Source organism: Ostrea edulis, chromosome 8 (assembly GCF_947568905.1).
Source record: "Ostrea edulis chromosome 8, xbOstEdul1.1, whole genome shotgun sequence".
Classification (NCBI taxonomy): domain Eukaryota; kingdom Metazoa; phylum Mollusca; class Bivalvia; order Ostreida; family Ostreidae; genus Ostrea; species Ostrea edulis.
In genome coordinates, this window is record NC_079171.1 from 23,332,937 (window position 1) to 23,353,697 (window position 20,761).

General features: G+C 33.4%; 1 long non-coding RNA gene across 1 annotated transcript; it reads left to right on the forward strand.

Moving 5' to 3' along the window:
* The first annotated feature begins 4,762 nt into the window (after positions 1-4,762).
* On the forward strand, positions 4,763-19,786 carry LOC130049475 (uncharacterized). The gene is made up of 4 exons (XR_008797990.1): positions 4,763-5,060; positions 11,038-11,250; positions 15,984-16,054; positions 17,862-19,786. It is a non-coding gene; the product is annotated as an uncharacterized LOC130049475 (long non-coding RNA).
* The last annotated feature ends 975 nt before the right edge of the window (positions 19,787-20,761 follow it).

Sequence of the window (20,761 nt, forward strand, 5' to 3'; positions counted from 1 at the left end):
TTACAAGCTTTTGCAGTTGGAACAAAAACATATTACTTATATAACGTTTCTAATTATTTTATTAAATCTGGTTGATTTGAGGTCCTCATTTTCAAATATATCAACACAACCAGTAATGCCATTCCAGCTGGATTTTAATTGGAAGAAGACGAAAAACAAGTACACGTAGATGGATTAAGAATAAATTGGTCTATATCTAGCTATAGGCTCTGCAAAGACTGTTTATAATGAAACAGTTTGGATACAATAGTAGACGTATATTTGTAGGATATACAGGGTGTAAAGTTGAACTTAAAATATGTTGCAAAACAAGACCGAACCTTTTTTATGGCAAAGAATGTTGCTTATGTTGGCAGTATCCATTCCTTTTGATTATAAATTTGAGGCTAAGGGACTGGAACTTGCGATATAATTCGGAAGAAATATCATGCATTCCCCGCGGTGGTTTAAAGAACCTGTGATTGGCAACATTTATAATCAGAGAGTTCAGTCTATATTCAGGTATTGAAAAATCCAAGCATGGATTAGTTGTGGCTTCTTCAAATAACATATGTAAAACTCTCAAATATTTCTGAACTATTTTGCATGTTTCCTGTATAATTGATTGATGAAGCAGAGGGTTAATTATAATCATTTTCAACTTATCAGCAATATTGTCTTGCCGATAAGTTATCCAAATTGCGCGGGAATAACATAAAACTATGTTGTTGTTTGTAGGTTGTATACATGTATTACATCCACTTTTAAACCTCCTATGCAAATATTTCAGAATTAGATTGTGTTACTCTTTTCTTTTTCCGAGAATAATTTTGGAAAGACTAGAATGTTAACACTGACCCCTGTCAATAATGACGTTTGAAATTTTGTTGTTCACTTGCTCCGTCGAGGAAATATATGTCCTTGTTACGTTGAAAGAAAATTCCTGAGATGTTGACTCATCGTCCACACCAACAAAAGTAAGTTATTTAGTATTGCATATTTTTGCAGATGGCCTTCTTTTCCACAATACTTGCTCTTTTTAGCGCATGCGATTCTACAGTCATTTATTTCCAGAAATTTTTGACATCTGTTGATCACTTTTCCCTACTCCTTCTATGTTTATTTCATTCCTCACTTGCTATATTGAGGTTTAGGCTTATCGCAGTGTGTTTATTGTAAGTTTTTGGTTGGCTTTTTACCTTCTTTCAGGATTAACGGATCTTCTTCGATATTCTCTGCTTAGGTGTCAGCCATATCAACCGCGCATGCTAATTCTAATACCTTGATCGATGTAAAATATTTTCTCGGAGCAATTTTCTTCTTAGAACAATCGATTTGCATAACCAGATTTCGTTAGCTTTTTACAATCTCGATACAAAATTTGAGACCGTTTCCTTTCATTTTGTGTTGCCCGACGACACATGTATTTTCGAAAGGTTCTTGGCGCGAAATAAGTATTCGGTTCGTTAATAATGTCATCAAAGTCCCCACTTGTGTGATTTATATATATATTCCGAACTCCAGGGCTCCCCAAGGCATGTTTAGTTTTAGTGCTGAAATCCACATGCTTCCATATCATACTTAAATCTGTGCATCAAATTTTCCCATCTTTGTAAAACATTTGCAAGTTCCCTCCTGTTACAATTTAAAGGACACATGGTATATCAATTCTAGTAGCCATAATCCTGAATTGAATCCAAGATTCCAATTCAATTTAATTCGAATTTAATCACTAAGTCCTTGTTTTTATTCATCAAAAGTTAGTTACTTCTCTTGAGCAATGCAATATCTTTTTCGCTTGAGATACAACATTTTTTTAAGTATTCTAGCGACAAGAAGAAACGCAAATTCGGTTTTTGAAATATAATTTTAGACAGTTGGACGGAAATCTGAGACTGAGCTACATGTACCTCCATGCACTGCGAAAATGCTCTTCAGATAATATTTAGTTGACCGTGAACCTACCTGACGCTGCATGCTTTCATCAGCTATTTCAAGAATCCGGGGTACTCCTGTACCATATGTGCTGGTATATCATTACAATTCGAACATGGATCAGTACAGTTCATATACACATTTCTTTTTAACGGAATTGTAGAGTGAAATAATGCGATCAATAGGGATAGGGACACTGCTCTGATAATGCAAGGACATTCGCAACGTCACGTAGCACAGCAATATGGTGTATACGAGACGACAATATCCCGTTTAGTTGGGCGTCTCGGAGCCAAAGGAAGATAAGGTCCCCGTCCCAGAAGGATATACGTCACGCACCTTTGTAACCAATTTCAGACGGCAACGAAGATGACACACCAAGTTGTCCTCTCATTCACGGTCAGCCAGTGTGTCCAATAATGATTAGGAATAGGTTTTGGTATCAGGTCTTCAAAGCATACATCCTTCCTTTTATCCATCCACGTAACCTTCGGGGTCCCATGTTGCTAGGGTTTGTCGTCTTTTTGTGACTCAAAACAACGTCCAAATTCTTGTTTGGCCAACATACAGTCAATATGTGTGACCAATTGGGCATTTATGGGACGAGCTGGACAAGAGGGTTAGAAAACGCGTCAACGTCCTTTATAACGTCGCTCAACACAATCCCTTACTCGGGAGTGGAATGATATTCCTCAAAGGACGGTGAATATTTTGATGGGGTCATTGTTAAGAAGAATGAGAGCAGCTATTGAAAGCCAGGGGGTGGGTAGACACACTACTGATTTGGATCAGGAAACGGCGTAGGGTGCCATTGTTTTAACGCTATCCACACAAACGTCGTCTGTGATAGGACAGAAAATGCACCAAAATGTATTCAGTAATAATGAAATAATCGAAAAAGTATAGAAAATAAACCTGTGCTTGTTTTTTCTCTTCTCACCATTATGCATTATGTAACAAACACATGCATATACAGCATGATTATATCATAATAAAGTCAGATCGAAAGCGTCCGAATTAACTTGTATTGAATTGCATATTTCTGTTGAACCTGGGGAAACTGGAAATGAGTTACTCAATTATAGAAGTGTTGAAGGGTTGATAGGGAATTAAAAAATTCAAAGAGTTAACGCTGAATAAGCTATCGATTTCATTTAATGAGTTACAGGTAAAATGCAATACGCTACAACCCCCTTCTTGATAATCCTCTGGAGCTATTTTTTCTATTTTGATTGATTGATTAATTATATCTTGTATAACGTCCCTCTCGAGAATTTTTTACTCATATGGAGAAGTCACCAAGACCGGTGAAGGGCTTCAAATTTAGGCTTATTTTCGGCGCTTATGACCATTGAGCAGTCCGGGTTCTTTAGCATGCTATATCTACTGTGATACAGAACATCTGTTTACAAGGTCATATCCGAGGACCCGTGACATCCACACCTGGGCACCTATTCACAAAATATCTTACGACTAAGATCAAAATTTACAAACACTGTAATTTCCTTATTTTTCATTTCTTGTAGACTTTCTTAATCAATATGCAAAGTACATCCATGGTTTATAAAAGTTGAATACATACTTATGACCTTGTGATCGGTATTTGATTATCAGATAGAATTATTTTTTTCATCTTAGTCGTAAGATATTTTGTGAATATGAGCCCTGATGCCGAGTATTTGGCCATAGAACTGCCACTAGCTGTTTTAACGATTTAGGTTTGTCGCGGCCAAGATTCGAACCCCGACCTTCTGCACACGTGTTGTGTTTTTTTTCTAATTCCAAATGAGAACAACTATTGATAAAAGATAATTAATTTTGAAAACGCCGCTTGAATGTTAGGTTAACCCAAATAAGTAAGTCGTGGATGGACATCTTAATTGAAATTAACGCCATAGATAAAATATATATCAGGACCATTTTAAATTCCTTTCATTTTGTTTTTGAATTCCAAATTAATTTAAAAAAGGTCATAATAAAGTGAATTTATGGTGTTAATTCCAATTACTTACTCATTGGGGTTTACTATGCATTTAAGCAGCGTTATCAAATTATGTTTCATTAACAATTGTTATCCCCCTTTCATAATCGTGAGTAACTAGCAGTCTTTTAATTGTTTTGAATTCCAAATATATTTCAAAAAGAAGATCATTACTTTTTTTCAAGGAGTTGGAGTTAAATGAATAAATGATTGACTTTGGGATTAAATATTGTTTTACAACTCCTACTAGATCAATAAAAATAACAAGTCACATTTTCCATTATTGTGCAAGGGTTTTCACTTTCTTTTTGCATTTGTAATGTTTATTTCAACTATCACATTTCCTATCAAATTAGTGCATCACATATACATATACAAACCTATACACATCAGGGATATTAACAAGTAGTTGAACACTCGATTTTTGCTCAGTCATGCCGATCTTTAACTAAATATTTCATAGTCGGGTACTCGTTAAAATAGCTTTTTTAATAATGTTCATTAATTCTAAACGCTTCAGTATTTTTGGAAGTATAAATCATGCATGGGCAAAGTAAAGTCGGTTTCAATTCGTTCATGTGCAAATAAATCATTTGAGTATGGGTGTCGGTATGTAAACATGCCTCCGAAATCCACTGTTTGGACATACTTAAAAACATCTCGTGATAAAGATACGATGAAATGAACATTACTTGCATGCTATAGAGGGACAACAAACATAATGTACATATTAGATTGTGTCCATACATTGGAAATACCGTATATATATATATATATATATATATGTGTGTGTGTGTGTGTGTGTGTGTGTGTGTGTGTGTGTGTGTGTGTGTGTGTGTGTGTGTGTGTGTGTGTTCGCGCACTATGCCGACACTTACGACACGTATAAGGTTACACACGAGCAACCTACGACATTTTCAGAACCTACGACACAAAAGTGTGTCGTAGGTTTGGAGACCCCTTGAAATCGGAATTTTTCATCGTGTTTTACCCAGAAAATACAAAATTTTGTATAGTGTGAGTTTCCGGGTTACACACGACTTTTGTTACACACAACACCGAGCCATAATGGGGTGCTTACACACTTTGCATCCTTGCCACATTCTCGCGCATGCGCAAATTCAACTTCCTAAGGAAACGAGGTCGAGTGGATGACAATGCAAATGTAAGTGTTTTTGTTTATTTAATTGAATATAAATAGTCAATTAATGATTTAAAATTGATATTTTTGTTCCCGTCCGTTTAGTTTGAATACATTGGGGTATGTGATGTATCGTTATTCTGCAGTAATGGTGAGAAAAAGTAAGTTGACCTTTGACACGACTAAGATACAATTAGATGCGTGTAAGCTTAAATAGTTCAATGGTTTTCATTTTCTGTATGTTTTTGTGTTTGTTTTATATCATCATGATTATCTTCAGTATTTTGGTTTATCATTGATTTGACAAAATGTTTTACAAATACAGAATCAAGGAATAGTTAGAATTTCCTCTTCAATACAATATCGGTGTACACGTTTTTTTTTTAGACATATGAACATCGTTAAAAGCAACAATTCTCTAAATATTAAATGAGAATTGAATTATTATACACAGTATATTTGTCATTCTTTGATGAATATGCGTATCTTAATGTATAACATTGATATATAACAAACTGACGAACAACTGGAATTTCCTCTTTAGAATATTCTATCTTAGCTTGGCAAAATATTTTCAATATTTTCAAAGATATAAACCCCGTTTCAAAGCGACAATATCAAAGAAAATTAAACAAGTACATAGCTCCAAAAAATTGGGTCTTTATTACCACTATTTTTGGATATTATTAACTGGTAACCGGTGGATAGCTCCAGCCTCTTTCCCCTTAATAAGGAAGGTGTGGTCAAGCTCGGTTAAACAAGTTCTTGGGGAAAATATTGTTTACCTTATTTTAAGAAATTGTTTAGATTTCATTTTGTTCCAACATCGACCAGTTGCAAAGAGTTTGGGTTAATTTATCTGATGGTTGACTTTACGCCATGGCTATAAACAACTTTATATAATATGTTGATTTATAGGCGTTGAAAGAAATTTCCAAATAAAGGGTGTTGAAATCAAATGGGACAAGGACATTTAAAGTATGTGCGGTTCAAGTGTCTCTCATCAATATGAATAGAATGAAAAATAAAGTAATTTGTCCCAAAATGAAGTCCCCCCCCCCTTTCTTCTCTCCAACCCCATCCCCATTTGTGTATGCAGCTAGATCCAGTGTTTTCATACCAGACCAAATTCATGTTAAATTATCAATGTTTGTCCTGTTAAGAAGATATACTTTTTAAGTAAATGGAAACTCCAATCTAGTTCACTGAATTTATGAAAAGGCAAGAGCAGATCCGGATTTCTCTCTCTCTCTCTCTCTCAGAGTGTTGCCAAATCGGTGTAACTTACATTAAAAAAAATAAAGGGGTTTCGGTCAAGGGCTACCGCTATTTTTAGAGCGACCCTGAACACTAGCGACAGCGATCACCGCAACACCGGCACCAGAACATGTACAGACTGTTCAATCGAGTGGGGAAGATCCCCAGGACTTTTTGTAAATTTCATATAAAGTTGCAGAAATGACATTTTTTATCTTTGTTTATTTTTTTTTACTTATTCAATTGTAAGAAATCAGATACTATTTATATGTATTTCTAAAAATAAAATTGAAAAAAAAATAATAAATCCATTACGAGATTCGAACTGGGTACATGTTATCGTGAGTTTCATAGACATCTCTAACGATTACGTAACAGTGTTTTAATCTTCACACTCTTGTTATTTCACACTCTCAAATAAATGAAGTTATGTAAATCAATTTTGTGTAGCCTATGTTTCAAAATATTATCTGTATTTTGCACCATTTACAAATGTAAAATAGTATTGTTAAAAATTCAGAAGTTTTTGAATTTGTCAGCACTTGGAGATTATTTTTCTCGTGCCGTAGACCGACTGAAGAAGAAAAAAAAGGGGGTCAGATTATTTTCTTAGTGCTGTGTTTAAAGTTATGTATTAGTAAGTATAAAATGAGGACATCATTGTTTATAGACATCAGTCAGTGCTGCATATACATGTATTACCATTGTCTGTCTGTCTGTTTACCAGTATTTACAGGTATCTGAATTTTTAATCAGCTGTTAATCTGTAAATGGATACAAATAGAAAAATGGGAGGGGGAATGCATATAGATAGATATATAGTGTATTTATCATCTATTTATAGAGATAGAGTTTTTTCCTTTTATTTATTTATATATATTTATTGATTAAAATACCTGTGCAGTATAATGAGTATTGCCCATGTCTGTTGTAGGGGTAGTGGTAAAATAGTATGATATACATGTATGTATGATATTTTAATAATATTAACAATGAACCTACATTGTAATATTTTTGCCATAGTGTGTATATGAATTCTAGGTATCAGGACAACTCGCCCCCAAGACAACTCGCCCTCAAGACAACTCACCCCCTCATCGGGACAACTCGCCCCTAAGACAACCCGCCCTCAAGACAACTCGCCCCCTCTTCGGGACAACTCGCCCCCTCTCTTGAGATAATTCGCTCCTACATATCATACATGTTTACAATTATTATTTTTGGTCTAAATCCAAGAGGTGTATTACCAAAAATTAATGAATTTCTTATAGATAGTATATACATCACAGACAATAAGACGTGTTCACATTAACACCGAACTTCATGTCTTTTTATGCAAGACGAACGATTTTAGTGGAAATCCAGTGTTTGGGTTCAGTAAATTCATCATCACTTTTATGTACATGTAAAATATATAATTTCAGCGGAAACAAGTTAGCGTTTGGTATAGGGAGAGTATTAGCTTGGTCTACAGCTGACGTAGTATAATTATCAATAATCTGCGTCTGTTGTTAAATCTAATTGTTTCATTTCCCCCAAGCTGTTATAAATTTACTTCAAACGTTATGAGTTACTCATCATCAGAGTTCTTTACACTTTGAAATCACCGCGTAAAAAGAATCACACTGCGTAAAAAGAATCAGTAAAACAAAGCCGTTATAAAATTTCTAAAATGGGAATTTTATTTTTCAACGGGTATTAGTTGAGAAATGCATTAAAAGATAATTACATGTATCAGAATATTCATGCTTCACCTTTACACTTATGTATACTATATCGATAAAAGAAACACCCACACCCTCAAAATTTTCTCAGTATTAGAGACATTTAATCAATTACCTGAAGATCAGTAAATATAATTTTCCTTGCCAATTGATTTATGAAAAATATAACTTTTTCTGAAATGCAATAATTAAATATATGTATAATTCTATTAGAATTTGCCATTCGTGTTAAAGTATGAAAGAAAAAGACGTATCTTTATAATTGTAATTGTAATTAAAAGATTTATATAGCGCCCTATCAACATTAGTTCTCTAAAGCGCTTTACAAATGTGAAAGAAAAGATAATATAAAATCGATGTGCACATACATGTGAATAAAATATTCATAGTGTCAGAATTAAAATGCATAAATATTATTATTAATATATAGCGATATGATATGATTACCATAATAACATATGAAACAATTTAAAACAACCCTTAGGAATAATTAAATACATAACAAGGACATAGGCATAATAACAAACAGCAGGGGTTTTTTTTTTGGGGGGGGGGGGTGTTTGTTTTTTGTTAACAGCACTGTAAGAGCTGTATGTAAGAGCACTAAGTATATAAAAATAATCACAAATTAAAAGCTAATTTAAAGAGATGCATTCTGAGGTCCACTTTAAAATTAGACAATGAAGTACATTGTCTGAGTTTAAAAGGCAGAGAATTCCAGAGACTCGATGCAGCTTTGTCCAAACGTCGATCCCCATATGTTTTCGTACGTGTCCGAGGTACCTGGAGAAGATGCAGAGATTCGGATCTTAGTGATCGTGTGGGATTGTAAACTGTAAGGATATCCTTTATGTAAACTGGAGATAGGTTGTTGGGAGATTTGAAAGTATGAAGGAAGTATCTTATATTGAATTCTGTACTCAACTGGGAACCAGTGAAGATCTATTAGAACAGGAGTAATATGGTCGGATTTTTTTGAGCGTGTTATTAATCTTGCAGCTGTGTTTTGTGCCCTCTGAAGTTTGCTTGTGTGTTTAGAATGAACACCATAAAGCAATGCATTTCCGTAATCTAATCTGGATGTAACTAGCGAGTTTACTAGAGTTTTACATGCTTCATCATTGATAAATGTTAAAAGTGTAAATAACACACACAAAATAAAAATAAAATGTGATAATATATTTATATATAATATTGGGGGCAGGGTTTGACACTAAGGCACGCCCGACCGACCAAGACTACTAAATGATAGGTCTGGTTGGGTGAAATGTTTATTTACTAGTCCGACTGGTCGTGTTAAAAATATGAACAAATTTAAGAAACTTTACTTTAAATCATAAAATATTTTATTCATAAAAAAAATAACTGTAAAGAGTTTGCGAGCAATTTAATGAACCGCATGATGACATAATCTCTATCTTTAGTTCTAATAAGTCGCGGTCGTAAGTGATGTTCTACGACATCTACACATTGTTAATGTGTGTAAAGTTATGTTTTGGTTAAATAGAATTATTGAATTCACTTTCATTAAAAAAAACACCAAAACAGTTCATTTGAATTGAATATAAGAAAGTGTTTATTAAACATATGTGCGGGAATGTCTATATAATCAAATATGAAATCTCGTCCTCAATGAAAGCAAAAGATGTCTCAAGAAAGAAAAAAAAAGGAAAACGTTGGGAAGAAACAAAGCAGCTAGGGCTTATGAAATAGAAATTTTAAAAAAAATATTGAGGTCAATTTATTCTAAATGGATTAAAGAATTTCCGTGCCGGTAAAAATTTAATGAAACTGAAAATAGGGTTGAAAGTAAAAGCATCAAATTGAATGACGAGATTAAAGATTTTTTTTGAGACAATTAAATGCATTTTAGTTCAAACTTAACGTTTTTCATTTAAATTAAGTACATGTATTTAGATATGGAGAATCTTATAAAAAAAAATTCTGGAACGTTGGTCAGGGCTAGTGGATGTAAGGTCAGGTCTAGCAAAAATCATTTTAAGTAGCCCGATTGGTCTAGTGCCCCAAAAAGTTAATGTCAAACCCTGGGGGGCGAGTGTCTCAAGAGAAGGGGGCGACTTGTCCTGAGAGAGGGCGAGTTGTCCTAAGAGGGGGCGAGTTGTCTTGGGGGCGAGTTGTCCAGCATTCGAATTCTATTGGTATCAATTATATAGTAGGCCTAGTAAGAATACTATTCTACTTCTATTCAGTAGAAATAGAGCAACACATACAAGAATATTTAAGCTTACATTTATGTATAGTAGTCTGGTACCACTAAATATATTAAGTTGAGTGTTCATAATATGTTAAAAATTCAGATCATGATGTTTATTTACATGTCAGAGGGCATAAACATGCACCATACTTTTCATGAAGCACCAACACTCTTCATGAAGTATGCTGGCGTAAAGCGCAGCAGTTCAGGGTACCTGTAAAGTGCGAAACGAAACGAAATATACCGAAACGAAACGAAATCCACCGAAACGAAACGAAATATGTCGAAAGGAAACGAAACCCACCGAAACGAAACGAAACCTACCTAAGCGAAATGAAACAAATTGTATAACCAAACTCTTTTAATTATAATAATTAAAAATGGCATCTTAGGCCCCTGTGAAAGTTACTACATATCAATAAAATTCGCCTCCCCTTTGATGTAGGCCTTCGGCTTAACTGATATAATTAAAAGAGATCAGTTATACAATCTGTTTCGTTTCGGTAGATTTCGTTTCGTTTCGGCGGATTTCGTTTCGTTTCGATTTCGTTTCGCACTTTACAGGTACCCAGCAGTTCATGCCCTTAAATACTTTAAAAAATTAAACTTATTTCTTAAATATGCATACATGTATTTGTACTTTAATAATCCATGTTTAGGAAATATTTCCATGTTATATATGTTAATCATATGTGTCACCATGCAATGTTAGATTGAAAAATAATATAAATACATGTGTATATGCAAGCTAATGTTTCATTAGATTCTTTGCATTTGATTTTAATGTCAAGTTTCTTTTTCATAGTTGACGCAACAGATTATGAGATACAGATGAAACATGCAGGGAACCATGTAAATGATTCTGAAAGTGGCTACCCAGGTGCTGTTTAAGGAAGCTTGTAATAGGAGTGGAAAACCACCCAAAAACTATGTGTCTCAAAATGCCAGTAGAGACATAGAAAGAAGAGAGGAACTAGCTGGGATATCATTATGAAGAACCTAACCTCCTTGGAGTCAAGTATGTGACAAATTATTCATATAAATAATCATCCATGTCACCATGAGATCGAAATTAACTTTTTAACCACAAGAAATTTTAGGTACTGTATTCTTTTCCTACTAGGCTCCAATTCGAAATTTAACCAGCATTTTTCTATCGATTGCTTTTTTTCAGGAATTTAATAAACTAAGCACCCCTTTTATCAAAATAAATGAGAAGAAAGTGCAATATCAAAAACAAGATTGGAATTTCTTTCCTTTAACATTTTTAAATGAATTATCAGGCAATGTATCATTGGTGGGGGTCATAGGGAACATCTATGCAGCATGTACTCACTATCCAGAGATCCTCCACCTACAATTTACAGCATTATGTGGCTTGAACCTTAAGACTTAGTGTGTATTTAATTCTCTCTCTCTCTCTCTATCTATATATATATATATATTTCTATTTACTCAATCCTGTGTGTAATCATGCTTAGCAACTATCCAGTATGTTTCTGTGTAACATATTCTCAGCCATGCGGATGTTTTTCGTTAGATGTCATTTTTTTCCCGACGAGTGAGGGGAAACCATCCCCTTACGAAACAGCCTGTAGAGAAATAAATGTTATGTGATTGAACTCCATCTGATCATCAATTTATATATATATATATATATATATATATATATATATATATATATATATATATATAATCCAAATAGAAAGAGTTGATATCACACAGTCAAAATAATTAAATAAAAAAGCAGGAAAATATGCAGTTTCAAAATATATTCAAATCGCTAGTGCTTTCTGGATTTTAACATCCATCCTCAGGTGAATACAAATATTGAATACAAAGTTGTTTATCTTATATTGTTGTATATGTATATCTAAAACATTTGGAGATTTCATCACAGTGGCTCATCACAAATTAACCCTCTCTCTTCTATATTTACATGGGGGGGGGGGGGGGGATCTGGTATCCCAATAATCACTCCTTCAAATTTCTATTATGTCTCCTTTATTTTACTGACATAAGATTTTACGACCCCTCTCAATCGATCAGAGAAAGACCATAGTTTGTAAAAATACTTAGAATATCTGTTCGCACCAACAATATATTTGAAGGAACAATGCATTTTCTATCGTTTTTAAAACCACAGGAACTTTTCATCAATCACTCAGAATGGAAGACAGACTTGCATTGGTCAGTTCAAGTTGCTCTTCAGTTAGGATGTGTGAGAGTAGTTTAAGCAAACATCCCCCCATTTAAGAAATTATGTCATTGTGCTTCTGCACAACTAATCATAATCTTACGTTCTAAGTTTTTATAGTATGTACCTGGAATATGTCAATATAATTCCATTTTTCTCATTCATAAGAGATTTACCAGTTATCTAAATATTACGTATGCAACTAATCAGAATGAAATGCTTGACGTGTGCATGTGTAGGTATTCATATTGTAAATCAACAGCAAAAAATCATTTTAATTTAATTACCCTTTAATAAGAAAGTTGTGGTCATTTCAGTACCAAAAAATGAAAGAAAGCAATGCACGTTATGTGCATATGTCAATCTGTAATTCTGTTGATGTCATCCAACAGGTATTTGTATCATGTACATATGATTAGCATAATTAGTTTGAATTTCATGTTTGCATCATATATAAGAAAGCTGTGGAGATTTTGAAATTGTCTAATCAAAATTTAGCACAATTGTGCATGCACATGGTGGCTAGTAATTTTAACCATACCAATTTGTAAGTGCCAAGACATACTAAAATCCTCAACTTCAGAAGAATTTAATGAAAAACATAAACATTATGGTCCTTGAAATATAGAAAAAATATAGAATCTTCAAAAGACAGGATATGCATATACTGAGTGTTGGCATTTTTGTATTACACCAATCTATATAGATACACATACTATCTACTATGCTGTGATATCAACTCATTCACTTTATTCATAAGAAAGTTACAGACATTTTAGTATTAAATCCAATCAAAATGAAATTTTGCATGCATGTGCAGATTGGTCATTTTGAACATGCAGATCAGTTAATAAATATCTTAAAAATATCTTAAAAATAAAAATCTTAAAAATTACAAGTCTTAATTAATAAATGCCTACAATATGAATATTAAACAATCTCAAAGAACAAAAAAAAATTTAGACTGATTCCCAAGTTAGTGTACCAAAATCCAATGCATGCACATTCAGACTAAAATACTATCTTTCTGCACATCCAAATGATATACATGTACGTACAATCATCTTAAAAAGATTGCATATAAAGGATATCTTGTATAGTTATTGAGAACAGAGTATACCCTAAGTTCTGGGAACATAAATATAAGGAATCACTGTCTAGTTTGTCAGGGTATATGAGGTGATTAACAAATTAACATCAACTGAAAATATGAGAATTCATGCATAACAGCTTCACCGTTTATATAGTTTGCATGCATGTATCATGTTCATGCTTTTATGGGATCTTTGTGAATTATGTCAAGGATTTGGATGATTTGAATATATTATAAAAGTGGCAAGAATGAAAATAACATGTTCTGCCATATTTTTGTTTTCGACAGTTTATTTTATTTTTCAATGCGTTGTTTTACACCAGTTTTATAACGTATGCAATGCAGTGTACACCAGTTTTGGACAAATGAAATTGGCCTTTAGTTTGCTTCATCAATATACAGACTCTATTTCAATTGATTATATATTAATAGTGAGTCTCATGCCAGTATAAGGCAATATACATCTTTCTCACATAATCACTAGTGTGAGACCAACTCAACCCATGTGAGACAGCCATACAAGATTTTTCTGTCTTACACTGCTAAGACATATCTTTGCTTGTGATGTACATATGTATGTCGTATATTTTCTGATTTACATTACACGATAAAGAAAAATAGTTTGTATTGTTTTCTTCAAATTTCAATTTGATATATATTATGTATAGCTTTTTTATGGACAACCTTGGGTTTTGTACTTTACACTTATATTGTAAACCATTTTCAGGTATGCTGAGATCTTCATACTGTGTAATTAATTTTTGCATATATTCAAAGAAGGATTTCAATAATTTTGAATTTTCTCAAAGCTCTTGAATTAAAATACTGAACTGATAAAATGTGAGAAAAATAACACTTTATTATTTGCTCATGTGGGATAGGGAAATTCCACCTCTGGAACAAGATTCACTGCTTAAGACTCAGCAAAGTCTCGTCCTAGACTGCAAATCTTGTCCCCTCGGTGGAATTTCCCTATCTCCCATTCATACGAATGAAGGATTCCATTTATCACACACATGCAATGCACACGTGATATCATGCCAATATACATATGCATTTATCACACATGTAGCAAGTTTCAATGTTAGAACACATCTGATATATGCAGTGAGTTTTATGTCAATATATATTTATCACACACATGCAGTGAGTTTCAGTGCCAGTACACATTTGCACACATGTAATGAGTTTCAGTGCCAGTACGCATTTATCACATGCGTGTAGTGAGTTTAAATGCCAGTACACATCACACACATGTAGTGAGTTTCAATGTCAGTACAGATCAATACACATGTAGTGAGTTTCAATGCCAGTACAGATTTACCACACACATGTAGTGAGTTTCAATGTCAATACAGATTTATCACACACATGTGAGTTTCAATGTCAATACATATTTATCACACACATATATTGAGTTTCAATGTCAATACAGATTTATCACACACATATATTGAGTTTCAATGTTAATACAGATTTATCACACACATGTAGTGAGTTTCAATGTCAATACAGATTTATCACACACAGGTAGTGAGTTTCATTGTCAATACAGATTTTTCACACACTTAAACTGTTAAGTGAGTTTCAATGTCAATACAAAGTGATCAATTCTTTTGAGAAGCCTGTAGTAACCAACCATGTTGATATCCAAGAACTTTTTAACATTGTTATCTCTTTCTAAAATATTCAAAGTTTATATTTGGATTTCAAAAATCTTTTGTCTCTCAATCAACACATTGAAATTTGGTTTAAAGCATGTTGAATTTAGTTTCACAATCTTGATATGATTTAATTGTGATGATTTCAAAAATAACATTCCTACTCACCACCCTGCACCTCAGAAATTAAAATGTAACTTAGAAATAATGAATGCATTTAAAAAAAAGAAGATTTAAAAACATTCAATATTTAAAATGATTGGACCAGTATTTCCTAATGTGAAATAATGTTAACGTGTACTGTGTTGTGCGGCGTGAAGACAAAATGTTTGGTAATAAAATAAGGTTATATTTAACAAGGAAAAAGTTTTTGAATAGGTATTGACCATATATTACACAGATAAGTTAAATAGGCAACTTAATAAATTTCAAATGATTAGGTCACTAAAGATCATTTTGGAAAGATCAAGTCACTCAACATGTACCTTATATAGAAAAGAACCTTTATATCAAAAGTTATATATCATTGTGCAAGTCATTTGTTACATGAAGTAGTTCAACTTCATTGGTTAGATGCAGTTTGGGGAAGCAATTACTAATATTCTTGTTATTGGATTTCACTCAAATAGAGACATCAATTACACTTGCCCGAGTCCCCACATACACAGGGTGGAAGTAACTTGTTTATGTGTTTGGAAAACGCGATATGTATATTACATATTTAAAGTTCATTTACATTTTGTTAATAGTAACTTACAGCAGTACAAACATTTTAAAGCTTTATCTCTTCAATGTTGTAGACTATATTCAGAGGGAATGCAGATACTGAGGCCCCCAAGCTCATCTAGGAAGTCGGGAAGAAAAAAGCGAGGTATTTGTATGTCATAATTTGTATTATATTTTGTTATTCCCAAGCAAATGAAGTTTAGGAGGGTATATTAGAATCGCCATGCCTGTCTGTTGGTCTGTCTGTCTGTCGATTTGTCTGTAGGCATAATTTTGGCTGTACTCATTTTAGGAGACTAGCTAATGGAATTTTCTTAAAATGTGTACACTCTCTCAAATCATAAAGACATATAAAAATCTGCACCTAGGGTTTTCATAATGATTGGACAAAGTTTACTTAATTTAGATCATTTTGTTGTTTCTTTGAAATTAGAAAAATTTTGAGCCTTGTTTGCTTTAACTTAAGGGTATGTCCTGACCTTAGCAGAGGGTCATTTGGACAAGATTACAGATATTTTTATGCCCCCTAGATCAAAGATCGGGGGGGGGGGGGGATATTGTTTTTGTCCTGTCTGTCATTCTGTCTGAAACTTTAACCTTGCTAATAACCTTTGAACAGTAAGAGCTAGAGCTTTGATATTTCACATGAGTATTCCTTATGACAAGACCTTTCCGTGGGTACTAAACCTTTTGACCTTGACATTTGACCTACTTTTTGAGAAAAAATTGACATTGGTCATAACTTCTAAATGGTAAATATTAGAGCTTTCATATTGTACATGAACATTTCTTGTGACAAGATCTTTCTACTGGTACCAAGATATTTGTCCTTTTGACCTTGGCCATCTTCAGAATTGGCCATTATCGGGTGCATTTGTGTTTCACAAACACATCTTGTTTGTCCTTGCCATAAATTGCAAGATGAGATAAACAGGAGAATAATATACTAGGTGCAGAGGTTGCTTGTGTTCAAAGAATGTGCAACAACCAGCATCAGATGATAATCATTTGGACAAGCTAGGTCAAGGTTTCTGGGTGTGCAATGCAAAATTCTTCTCTATAATGTAATTTTATTATGAAATAACTTCAGAAAATTATACAAGATTAATTAAAATATGATCAAAGAAATGTCATGACCCTGAACACAAGTCATTCAGACAAGTTTAGGGGCACAGTTTAGGAGTTTCAGATTATGAAGTCTTAGGAATGTTAATATTCTAAGTTAGAGGTGCATGGAGAAGTCATACTTGACACAGAGGCTGCTTATAGCCAAGAAGTATGTCATAAACCTTATGCCCAGGTTATTTGTAGAGGGTCATGATCACATGACTCAAAAGTCAAATGTTCTTTAGGCTGCACCAATTTAATGCTGGGATTTTGGACAGTCATATTTTTCTGTTACTCTACTCAAAGTTTACTCATGACCAGACTTTTGGACCAATGTCATTTTGGGAAGGTCAGGCTCACTCAGAATATACACCTTATATATAAGGAAAAGTGCCTTATTTCATTAGTTTTTAAACAAGTATGGATCATAAATCGTGCAGATAGGTAATAGGCAAATGGCTTTCAGACAAAGGTCACTCAAGGTCATTTTGTAAAGGTCAACATCACTCAACATATACCTTATATATGATAAAGAAACCTTCATTCCAACAATATATCAACATTTATTGAGCATTGTGTGAATCATTTGTTATTTGAAATAGTTCATTCAGGTGAGATGTATTTTGGGGAGCATACATCAGTTTTATCAATATTCTTATTTTATATTAAATATCTATTGGTAGTTTAATAAAGGTTTAGGATAGAACATTTAAAAAATATATTATTGATTTGAAATCATTTACTTTAAGTTATGGTAAATGATAGAGAAAATGAGTTGGACAATCTTTCAAGAAACTGTTGTACAACTGTTTCAAGTGATATGTACTGTCCATTCTTTATTACAGCCAATGTTCAGTGCCACACTTGGACCACTGCAGAAAATGCAGCTTTGTAAAGACAATTTGAGACTTTCATCAAACTAGGAAAAACTCTGGCTCAGGTTGACTGTCTAAAATCCATTTGGAAGGAGAAATCGCTGTCCAGTTTAACATGGTGTCGTGGAAAGTTTGCTGTTAAAAAAATTACTTCCTGGCAGAGGTGTTACAAAGAGTTAATCCAATTTTTATGCCCCCTCCATTTGAACGAGAGGGGACGTATATATTGTTTTACATGACTAATTCGGTCTGTAGAGCAAATCTTGTCTGCTCAATATCTAATGAATTCTTTTGCTTGACTGTTTCCAAACTTGGTACAATGATTGCCCCTAGATAGTGAATGAACCATATTAATTTACAGGTCACAGGGTCAAGGGTCAAACTGGACACAGTAAGATATTGTCTGTTCAATATCTTGAGAACGCTTTCCTGACAGACATCAAACTCGGTATACTGGTTTCTTTTAAGAAGTAGGTGGTTTCTTTTAAGAAGTAGATGGTTTCCTTTAAGAAGTATATGTCCCATAATGTCCCATATTCATTTTGAAGTCACAAGGACAAAGGTCAAACTGTACATAATAAAATATTGTCCACTGAATATTTAAAGAACCAACCCTTTACCTGACAGTTACTAAACTTGGTACAGCGGTTGCCCCTAGAGAGTAGATGACCCCTACTGATTTCCAGATCCCAAGGTTGAAGGTAAAATTGGACATAGTAAGATACCGTCTGTTCAATATTTGAGAACCATTCGCTTGACAGACATCAAACTTGGTTCACTAATTTTCCTTAAGAATTAGATACCCCATGGATTTTGAGGTCACAAGGTCAAGGGTCTTACTGGACATGACAAGATATTGTCTGCTCAATATATTGAGGACTCTTTGCTTGACAGATATCAAATCAGGTACACTTGTTCTACCTAAGGAGTAGATGACTCCATTTGATTTTGAAGTCACAAGGTCAATGGTCAAAATGCTACGGACATAGGTATTGTCTACACAATATCTTGAGTTTGCGTTTCTTGACAGACATCAAACTTGGTACACTGACACATCATAAGTGTAGATATCTAGTATTCATTTTAAGGTCAATGGTCAAACTACTCTGGACATCAGATTTTGTCCATTCAGTATCTTGAGAACCCTTGTTTGACAAACATCAAACTTGGTAGTCTGGTGCCGCCTAAAGAATAGATGGCTCCCATTGGTTTTAAACTCTCAAGGTCAAAGGTCAGGACTCAAATAACTGGTTATTTGAAAATATCTGCTCAGTACCTTTAGAGATCACATATAATGGTTGCCTCTGACTAATAGATACATTGTAACTTTTGCTACAGACATTCTAAATGATCATTTTCAATATTGTAATATGGAGGGCATATATGTTTCTTAAATCTTTCTTGTAAATGGTTTTGATACTAGTTTTATATACAAGATGTATTATCAGCATTTGTCATTCATTGTACACCATACATTGGTTCATTCAAAATTGATAAATATATAATCAACAGCAGTACACATGAAATAATTCTCCATCTATATCTTGAATTGAACAAAAAGTTTAATGGTATTCCAAGGCCTTATATTCATGTGCGGTTGAAAGACTGAATGAATATACTAAGATAATATAACAGTATTTAACTAAAACTAATTGCAGTTTAACACTAATGTACTTATAATGTAATTGATAGTACCATGCTCTTACTTGTAACTTGTTTTCATTTATATTCAATAGATATTTCAAGTTTGATAGCTAACTCAAATTTCAAATATGAATGAACATTAAGTGTCTGCTGTTTTAAGACTAAAGAGTAGCTTTATTTACATCATATGAGGTTTTTTGAGCTAAATTGATCAGCTTTGTATGCTTATGAAATAAATATGTACACCTATATTTTGCAGTTGATTGTACTTTGCTTTAAAGAAGTCTTAAAATTGGTGTAGTTTTCATTAGGTTTGGACTTCGCAAGTGACAAATTGGATTAGGAGTATTTTTACTCAGTGTCTTCTCAAATACTAATGAAAAATCAAGACAATTTAATAGAGTCTTATAAATTCAGTATCTCTTGATAGATTGCTGAAAGAGTAGTACGAAAGAAAAATCCTGAACTCTGAACGATCAGATTCATGATGGATGCAGGGACACACAGTATTTTTAAAAGTCCTTGGTACAAGTTCTTCCTGTGACTTGAGCAGTGTCTGTATTCAGATATTTAAAAAAAAAGATCTTTAAAGCACTGTAGTACACTGTCATATAACCAGGAATATTTCCTGTATGGTCACCTTTAAATGGCCTTTGGTGTCGTATTTCGACATAAAGGACATCCAGGATACAGACGCCTTTGAATGCAACATTGGTTATATTACAAGTGTGACTGATAAGGAGCGCCAAATTAACAAAAACTCAGATAAAAAGATCAGTTCAATTATTACCCGTAATAATCAATTGACGTGCGCATCAAATCAATCATTGTTCTCATCAATTGATTAGGTGTTCACATCAATTATTGCGCCCATATATTAAATAATGCGCGCTGCCCATCAATTCAATGTATGAGAGCAATAATGGGTTTGCTGCGCGCATTTATTTAACTGATGACTGCAATACTTCAGCGCGGCATGTGATTTTGAGCTCCGTATAATTGATTTAATAATCTCTTTAATTCAATTGAAAATATCTTAATTATTTACAACGATTTTTGTACAAGAAATTAATGAGCACATCAACTCTTATATAGAGAGAAACACTTCAATTAATATAATGAATTCAAGACAGATCTAATTAGATAGTTGTTGTATCTAGAAGAAGTATTGCATGCATCAATTGAATAAATATCAATTCAATTGAAGAGAGCAATAATTAAATTAT